Source organism: Lutra lutra, chromosome 1, assembly GCF_902655055.1.
Source record: "Lutra lutra chromosome 1, mLutLut1.2, whole genome shotgun sequence".
In the NCBI taxonomy this organism is placed as follows: Eukaryota; Metazoa; Chordata; class Mammalia; order Carnivora; family Mustelidae; genus Lutra; species Lutra lutra.
The window spans coordinates 24,462,480-24,472,317 of record NC_062278.1 but is presented as its reverse complement, the minus strand read 5'-3'; the positions used below and the strand labels follow the sequence as shown (position 1 = coordinate 24,472,317).

General features: G+C 35.6%; 1 non-coding gene and 1 pseudogene across 1 annotated transcript; both read left to right on the top strand.

Moving 5' to 3' along the window:
• Positions 1-751: 751 nt before the first annotated feature.
• Positions 752-858, top strand: LOC125089768 (U6 spliceosomal RNA). The gene has a single exon (XR_007124058.1). It is a non-coding gene; the product is annotated as a U6 spliceosomal RNA (small nuclear RNA).
• A 7,290-nt stretch (positions 859-8,148) lies between these two features.
• On the top strand, positions 8,149-9,554 carry LOC125093289 (40S ribosomal protein SA-like; annotated as a pseudogene).
• The last annotated feature ends 284 nt before the right edge of the window (positions 9,555-9,838 follow it).

The following is a 9,838-nucleotide window of genomic DNA, read 5'->3' as shown; positions in this document are numbered from 1 at the left end:
CCACCTATATGCACTCATTTTCTTCAAGATAAACTCAAACAGCTCATCAGTATTTTAGCACAACATTATAAACTTTTTTTAACTAATAAAATTTATCAGAACACATGACACCCTTATGCATAAAATATTTCCCATATTCTATTTTTTTAAGATTTTATGTATTTATTTGAGAAAGAGAGATCAAACACAAGCAGGGGGAGCAATAGAGGGAGAAGGAGAAGCATGCTCCCCTCTGAGCAGGGACTCGATCCCAGGACACTGGGATCATGACCTGAGCCAAAGGCAGATGCTTCATGGACTGAACTACCCAGGCTCCCCAATACTTCCCATATTTTAAAGGTTAATTTGACATGTTTCATCACAGGTTCAGTTTTAAAGCCTAAAAAAAAAATAGTTTGTAAATAAAAATATAAACTTTTACCTTTTGAAATAGTGCAAAAGACTATTGAGCATGGAATGCAATGATAGTATCATTTTTCTATCTATCCACATAACATTTAATCTTTAAAAGTACTTGAATCTGTGCATAATAGCTTTAATTGAAAGGGATAAAGCATATTATTAAATGTGGCAGACTAATTCATCATACGCATTTATAACAAGTACTTCAGATCATTTCATTCTTTCACCTGTCCAAAATCAACAATTTCTGTAAGTTCATTAGGCTTCCTTCCATATTATTTTTTTGAACAGGCACTGTGAGCTTAAATCTCAAAGACAAAAGAATGTATTGTCATGAAAGGAAAAGAGAGTGCTCACTTCGGCAGCACTGAAGCTAAAATTATGAACAATACGGAGAAGATTAGCACAGCCCTTGCACAAGGATGTCACCAAATTCATGAAGTGTTTCATACTTTAAAAAAGAAAAAGTAGAGGGATATTTGAACTACATCAGCTAAATTTTAAAAGCCCTTTTGATAAAATAACCCCTCAAATTTGTAAATTTGTCATTCTCACTTAAATTTACATGAAAATATCAGGTCTTAATACTGAAAATGTTTTTTCATATTAAAAATGCCCTTTAAAACTTTTTAAATGACATTTGGATCCTTAGATATTTTCCAAAGAATATAAAGATAAAAGCACCTGTGTCTTTTCTCCCATTGGCATGTTGACTCAAATTGTTATAAACTTTCCTATTTAATTAAATCATTCTACAAAATTCCCATAAAATCCATTATTTGAGTTGTGGAAAAAAATAAAATTTTATTGATGAGCAAGAATTGGCATATTTTCAATGACTGAATATGATAACAAATGAGACCATCAGACTCGTTTGTCGTGAAATGTCATCATCCACCTTCATATTCCTATTTATTCCCCTTACTATTGCCTTTTGGTAAATGTGGGAGGACAGTCCCTACATATGGAAACTCCTGGTGTAGTTTGAAAATGACTACTTTATAACTATATAGAATCATTTCATCAAATAAAATGACACAAGTATTTTTTAAATGTAGTCAAAATGTCATATCTAAAATGCTTCTGTTTTTGTTCTTTTCATTCATTTATTCAGAAATGTTATTTTCCTGAGCACTCTGATAGATGCTTGGCATATAATCAGAAAAACAAAACAGAATACCCATATTTTGGAACATCTGGCCACCCATATATGCTCACTCTGTCATAATAGAAGTAGGAAAATTGGTGAAATAAGCATCTTTTCCTGACTTATTTATAACAATAACAATATAAATTTCACAAGAATAAAGCTACTTTATATATATATATATATATATAATGAAATATTTAACTTCCCTTCTCAGTACATGTTAAGGGTTAAAAACAAGTGCTTTATATCAGTATAATTAACTATTCATCAAAGATTTGTTCATGAAAATAATACAATAATTTGAAAATTTATTTTTGATAAGCTGTTAATTTATTTCTGCTTTTGATTTTCACAAAACAAAGCTGTTAACCTAACCTAATCTAATACTCACCATTAACATTACTCTTACTGTGGGAATTTTTTTATAAAGATTCTTTTTCAACACAAAGAGAAGAGCTAGATGTTGCAGATCATCACGAAATAAATTAGATAATAAAAATTTGTATCTATTCCGAAGTGCTTAATGTTGAGGTATTTATCCTTTGAACCTGAACCAAAATTCAAGGCAAACTATGCCACGTGTTTATTTTTTTAAACCACTTGCTAAATATTTTGTCAGTTGGTGTTTAAAAACTATTCAAAACTGAACAAATATGTCATGAGTGTTATTAAAAAAAAACACACACACTTCAGCCATCACAGCAAAATCTTCACACACACACACACACACACACACACACACACAGACACAGGGGTTGGGAACATGAATATTCTTCTATGTCTGAATAAGCTTTCAGACATGCAATATCAACACTAAGAAATAATAAAACCTGTTCTTCATTCCTTATACAGTATATAGCTAAAAAATTGACATGGAAAACTGAGTATTTAGCCAAGTTATTCTTTCAACAGCCTAAGCCTGCCTAGACAACTCAGGCTCTAAAGACCTCTCTTCAATAACAGATGGCCAGTGATAGCTTGAACAAAACAGTTAAATTCCCCTAAGCAGTGCTCTTGGCTTAGCCACTATATAAACTGTCTCAGTTTCTTTGGAATAAAAATTTACCCAATGCAATTTTGCAAGTTTATAGAAAAGTGGGTTTCCTGAGAGTACTGTATTTTTCTGATTGGATCCAGACCCAAAAATCAGATATAGCTTTAGGGATGTTGTATATATAATCCTAGTTCTCTGTTCTTCAATTACCACCCAGAAGTTTTCTGACTTTATTCATTTGGTGAGTAATCAGTTAAAAAACTGGTCAAATTTTATAACTTTCTGGTAACTTCTTTCTGGATTCCTGTGTGAAAGAAAAGAGAATTATTATAATCAATTTTCTAAGGTTATGATTTTTCCCTAAGCAATATTAATTAAAAAGTAAGTATAGTCCAGGGCTCCTGGGTGGCTCAGTCAATTAAGTGTCTGATTCTTGGTTTTGTCTCAGGTCATGATCTCAGGGTCCTGAGATGCAGCCCCATGTCAGGCTGTGTGCTGAACATGGAGCTTACCCGGGATTCTCTCTCTCCCTTTCCTTCAGCTCCTCTCTGCCATCGTTTAAAAAAAAAAAAAAAAAAGAAAGAAAGAAAGAAAGAAAAGGAAAAAGGAAATGTAATTCATCCTCAAGCCCTCAGGAATCAATTACAAGTATGAGGGAGTTCAAATGAGAGCCAAGAATAAATGCACAAGCTAAAGTATTTGGGTCATATAAAAAGGCCAAGAGTTAAGTTATGGGATATTTAAGGTTTAAGAACAACTGCTGGAATACTCAGAAACCATCTTTTCTCTTTAAACATCACATGTAATTTAGACATAATTCATGAAAAATTTTAGCATTGTCCTTAATATTAGAAATATTCATATTTTTCCTGTTAAATGACTTTTAAATTTTAAATTATGAGTACTACAAAGTATGGTAGTATAACTCATTCCATTCTATGTAACAATTTCAAATTGTTAAATAGAAAAGGTCAAGAAAGTCAATTTGTGAAATGAAATACCCGGGAGATTGCAAAGATATATATGTGCCATATAGGCTTTTAGCCTTTTATAATATATTTAGTAAAGCTAGTTATCAATATTTTTTATTTTGTTGTATTCCAGTCAAATGCTATGGATAAAAATATAAGTTTCTCCCAAAATTCTACTAAAATTTTTAAGTACCTGATAATTTAAAATACATTTTATGTTGGAAATGGAATTAACACAACTTTCCAGAGAAATACTTCTTGCTTAATTCCTCTGAATGGATATGTATAAGAGCACTGAATGATGTGAGTGTATTAGAATCACATAAGGCATCTCAAGATGTCATTTATAGATATCTTTCTGCCCACAGCAGACTGTCGTTCTTCCCTAGGCAATCAGAGTTTATCAAACTTATATGGATCCAGGAGCTAAAAAGGTCCTTTGTTTAGGACAGATTTTAGTTTCTCTTATTTTCCATGTATCACATAATACCAAAGAATATTGTCCTTGAGAACATGTAAAGATTTTTCATGATTTCACTACACAACTTACAGTGCCAAAATTTTTCCTCAGTGCTATTTCAGCCTTATTTTATTTCTTGGAAATGCAGTTACCTTCTGTTTGAATCAGTACTTCAACAATAAGCAAATGCTATGGTTCTAAATTTAGCCATGAGTCGAAGAAAATAAAAGGAAAATGAGGATAGTTTAAAGACTTGACAAACTACAGATACTAAATAAATAATAATTTAATAATAAGTAATGTATGCATAATAAGCACAAATATATGCATGTATATATGTATGTATATACTCAGAAAAATAAGGCAAAATGCCATTTATATGGAATATCTGGTTGCCTATTGTGCACATGTATACTCTGTTATGTTAGAAAATGGAAAATCAGTAAAATGGCTATTTTTCCTGATTCCTTATCAAAATAATAATATAATTTGAATATATGTATATATGCAATCCATATTCTATATCAAGATTCTAGATTTTGAAGGAGAAAAAAAGCCCATTTTTGCTTAGATTTCTAATGCTATAGTCATTTTATCTGTGTTGAAATAGATATTTGTGGGGCACCTGGGTGGCTCAGTGGGTTAAGCCTCTGCCTTCGGCTCAGGTCATGATCCTGGGGTCCTGGGATCGAGCCCCGCATTGGGCTCTCTGCTCAGCAGGGAGCCTGCTTCCCTTCCTCTCTCTCTGCCTGCCTCTCTGCCTACTTGTGATCTCTCTCTGTCAAATAAATAAAATAAAAAAGAAAAAAAGAAATAGATATTTGTACTTGTCCACATTATTTATGCAATAATATGAATTTTCCAATAATCTTGGTAATACTATCATACTGCTTGTGGGAGAGATTCAGGTGACTTGGGATTGACTCCTAGTTCAGATATTTTCTATACAGGCGTAGACAAATCAGTTGTTATGTTTAAGTATCAGGTTTAATTTTTATCATTGGGCAAAGCATAAAGAAAAATGTGATGTGGAATAAAAAAGCAGAGACCAAGACCAGCAGAAATTGAATGAGGAAAGGGGAAAATATGTGCCTATATTTATACCTGATAATATCTGAAGATAGTTGTGGACAAGACAAGGTAAACTGGTGGTAGGAGAAGACATTTCCATTCTGTTCTTTAACTGAATTAACCAATTATAATGATTGATTCTATGTGAATGGGCCAAAGGATGCCCGGATAGCAGGTAAAACATTTCTGGATGTATTTGTGATGGTGTTTCTGGAAGATGTCAGCATTTCAATCAATAGACTAAGTAATGAAAATCACTCCTCCAATGTAGTAGGCATCATCCAATCCCTTGGGTGTCTGAATTGAATAAAAATGTGAAGGAATGGTGAATTCTCTCTTTCTCTCCTTGAGCTGGGACATCTGTCTTCTCCTACCCTTGGACATCGAAATTTCTGGTTCTTGTACCTTCAGAATTGAACTGAATTATACCAAAAGTTTTTCCTGGTTCTACAGCTTGTAGATGGCATGTTGTGGCATATCTTGGCCTCCATAATTTCATGAGCAAATTGCTCATGAAATACATTGTTCAATGTAATACATTTCCTTTTGTATCTCTTTATGCAACCTAATGGTCTGTTTCTCTGGAAAACCCTAAAACAAAACAAAACAAAACAAACAAACAAACAAAAAAACACAAATTGGTCCTGAGAAGCAGAGTGCTGCTGTAACATATACCTAAAAATGTAGAAGTGGTTTTAGAACTGGATAAAATGGGGGCGCCTGGGTGGCTCAGTGGGTTAAGCCGCTGCCTTCGGCTCAGGTCATGATCTCAGGGTCCTGGGATCGAGTCCCGCATCGGGCTCTCTGCTCAGCAGGAAGCCTGCTTCCCTCTCTCTCTCTCTCTGCCTGCCTCTCCGTCTACTTGTGATCTCTCTCTGTCAAATAAATAAATAAAATCTTTAAAAAAAAAAAAAAAAAGAACTGGATAAAATGTAGAGGCTAGAAGAGTTTGGAGGTACATGCTGTGTACCAAGATTGTTGGGAATGGACTGTTAAAAGCAATTCTGGTAAGAGCACAGAAGAAGAAGAAAGCTATAGAGAAAACCTCCATCTTGTTGGAGTATGCCTAAGTGGTTATGAATATATGGATTGTAAAGGCTATTTTGATGAGGTTACAAACAGAAATGAGGAGCATGTTTTTGGAAATTAGAGGACAGGTGAGTCTTTGTTATGAAATGGCAAAGCATTTGGCTGAATTGGATTCATATCCTAGTGTCTTGTAGAAGGTAGAACTTGAGAGCAATAAAATTGGATGTTTGGCTGAAGCAATATTTAAGTGAAGTGTTGATGTAGCAGCTGGTTTCTCTTGAATGCTCATAAAATGTGACAAGAAAAATGATTTTAGGATGGAATTGTTAATAAACAAAGAAGCAGAACTTAAAATTTTGGGAAATTCTTAGCCTATCCATATTGAAAGGAGAAAAAAAAAAAAGGACTTGTTTGGGAGAGAACATGAAGGAAGTGGCCAAATTTGATAAAGCTATGAATTGGCCATCTCAAAAGATCCAGTAGTTACTCATCAAGAGAGTGGTGATTGAAAGAAGTACAGGTGGAAACTAAGGCATTAGAATGTGTGGTTTTGCCATCTTAGGACTGTGTGGGGCAATGACAATTAGGTCACTCAACAGCCAACTTATCTAATACCTGGGCATCAAGTGATATCTCATGGCATATTGTGAGTAACTTCTATAAATTCTTCAGAAGATGTAATCTCAGGCAAAACCTAGTTGTAAGGGAGTTAGACTGTGTGATTTAATTAAGTGTGCAGCCTTAACAAATCTCATTTGTCGATGTTAGGACTTTGATAGAATAAGAATAGAACTCTGAAATCATGATGGGGAATATAAGTGGACAAGTCCGATAAATCTGAATTCCCAAATTCCACTGAATTCATTATTTCAGCAGAAGCTGCCCCCTTTCTCTTGTTAGAGGAAAGCAGTCTCTTCCTTGAATGATGACCTTGAAATGATCCACTTGAATTAGATGTTTGTAGAGATGGAACTTGTTTCCATAAAAGATCTTTTCTTGCTTCCCCTCTTTGCTTCTAAAACAATAGCAAGCATCAGGATTAATGACAGACCAAACAGGAATGTAGAATCTCTTCTAGAAATAAATAGCTTACTCATTAAAGGGAGTATAGAACCCAGCTAATTTTTGCTGGACAGGAACTGTGGACAGTATTTAGCATAGATTCTGAATATATTCATCCAAGGATTGGGGAATATGTTTTAATAGGAGACACCTTAATTGCTTTGGGGAATTTATAACCATTTAAGAACCCCTAAAATATCCTAATAACCTATTACATTGGCTATTTGAATCCTGCACTCAAATACAGTAAATTAGGAATAAATGTTGTACTTCCTTGACAGAGTGGTGAGGATGAAATCAGAAGATTATGAGAATAGGGGAAGAGAAAATGGATATAATACTTATGAGCTAAGAACCCACCATAAGTCTATCTTTCAGAATTGAGAGGAGGTATTGTGGTCCTAGTAAGAACTATTATTTGCTAGGAAACACCAATTGGCTGTATTATTAGAGCTGTCCATTTTGGGGTATGTTTTATCATATCATTTTGACATAATGTCATGCAAAAGAGGAAAGATCTATTGTAAAATTGGAACATCACAGTAAAGCTTTGTCCCAAGCAGATCAAATACATATTTAAATTACATGAACAGGTAATTAATTCTGATTCCTATGTCACCTATCTCTTGATACAAATGACTTTCCTTCAGTTCACACTTACGAGTTTATGTGAATTGCTTATGACCAAGTGATAAAGTAGGGGAAATCTTAATCCATTCACAGATGGATTATTTCAATATGTTTGTGTTAGGTGAAGGGAACTGCTGCCTTCTTACATCTCTACAAAGGGGTGGTACTGAAGTTAAGTTATGAAGGACATCATTTCAGAAAGCAAAGCTGTGTGCAGTCACTTAGTTGTCACATTCTACAGATGAGAAGTGGCCAGAAGAATGAGTAACTCTAGGGTAGATTAAAAAGGTTTGATTGATTATCTAGTTCGGAAAGGGGGGCGGAACGGGAGGTAAAAATTCAGAGTTCTGGGGAAGAGATAAGAAAATTGTGTAGATCCATGGAGGTGAGTGAGTAAAAGCATATAGGTCTTTATTTTTCATGTAATGCATAAAAAATGACTAATTCTGTGACTTTCAGTAAGCCTTCCATCTTATCCCACTCAAGTCTGGACAATGGTCTACAAACACCTCAAATTTTGTGAATAATGGAACAAATGCATGGGTGCCATCATAAATGTACTAACACTTGTGGGTTGAACTAGCTAACTGCTAAGTTACTGCCATACAACTAACCTGTTGGTAGCAGAGACCAATGACAGATCTCAGGATAACATCATCCTTCAAAAAGACTAGTTAGATGCTTAGTGTTATGTCACCTATTTCAAACACCTTGTCTCTGGAAAAGGGCATCTTCTATCATGGTTGTATGTGGCAAGAAACCTGAGATAACTTTTTCTGACTTATCATCTGAAGCAGTCTAACAAAGTCCCATAGATCCTGTGTTCCAACCATTGGTGACTCTCAAAGAGAAAAAAGGAACTTGACAATGCACCTTACTAGAAATGTTTACATTGTTTCCTTTAAAGCAAACCAAAGTAGGCTTTACCCATACTGTGGGAAATTTTCACCATGCCCGGAGCCCTTGACATCTTGCAAATGGAGGAGGAGGATGTCCTCAAATTCCTTGCAGCAAGAACCCACTTCAGTGACATTGACCTTGAATTCTAAATGGAACAGTACACCACAAAAGGAAAAGTGATGGCAACTATGTATCATCTGTAAAAAACCTGGGAGAAGCTTCATGGTGCTTATGCCATTGTTGCCACTGAAAACCTAGCTGATGTCAGTGTCATATTGTTTGGGAATATTGGTCAGCGAACTGTGCTGAAGTTTGCAGCTGCTACTGGAGCTGCTCCTTTTGCTTCCCTCCTGGAACTTTCACTAATGGGATCCAGGCAGCCTTCTGGGAGCCCAGACTGGCTACTGATCCCAGGGTTGACCATCAGCCTCTCACAGAAATGTCTTATTTTAACCTGCCTCCTGCCTACCACCGCTCAGTGTGACACAGACACTCCTCTATACTATGTGGACTCTACTGCCCCTTGCGACCATAAGGGAGCTCACTCGGTGGGTCGGCTGTGGAGGATGCAAGCCCCATGGGAAGTCATGCCTGATCTCTACTTCTACAGAGATCCTGAATAGCTGGAAAAGGAAGAGCACGCTGCTGCTGAAAAGGCTGTGACCAAGGAGGAATTTCAGGGTAAAGGAACTGCTCCAGCACCTGAGTTCACCGCTACTCAGCCTAGAGTCACAGACTGACCTGGAGGTATGCAGGTGTCCTCTTTGCCTCTTCAGCAGGTTTTCTACTGAAGACTAGAGCACTTAGCCTGCCCCTGAGGACTGGTTCACAGCTCCCACTGCTCAGGCCACTGAATGGGTAAGAACAACCACTGAGTGGTCTTAGGCTGCTCTTGCATAAAGGCAAACAAATGGAAAAAATGTTAGTGGAAATTAAGGTTTCTAAATAAAATAAAATAAAATAAAATAAATAAGGCCAAATGCAAAACAATCACCTGTGTGGTAATCCCATTTATTCATTCAGGAAATAAAAATAACAACATTAACAGTAGTAGTAGCAGCGGTCTTAGTGCAGAACTAACGAGAGTTGTAATAGTCCTTGTTGGAATGGAATCGGAGCAGTACATGACTTGTAAGTGAAAGAAATTGTTCATTTCTTACAAAATGGGA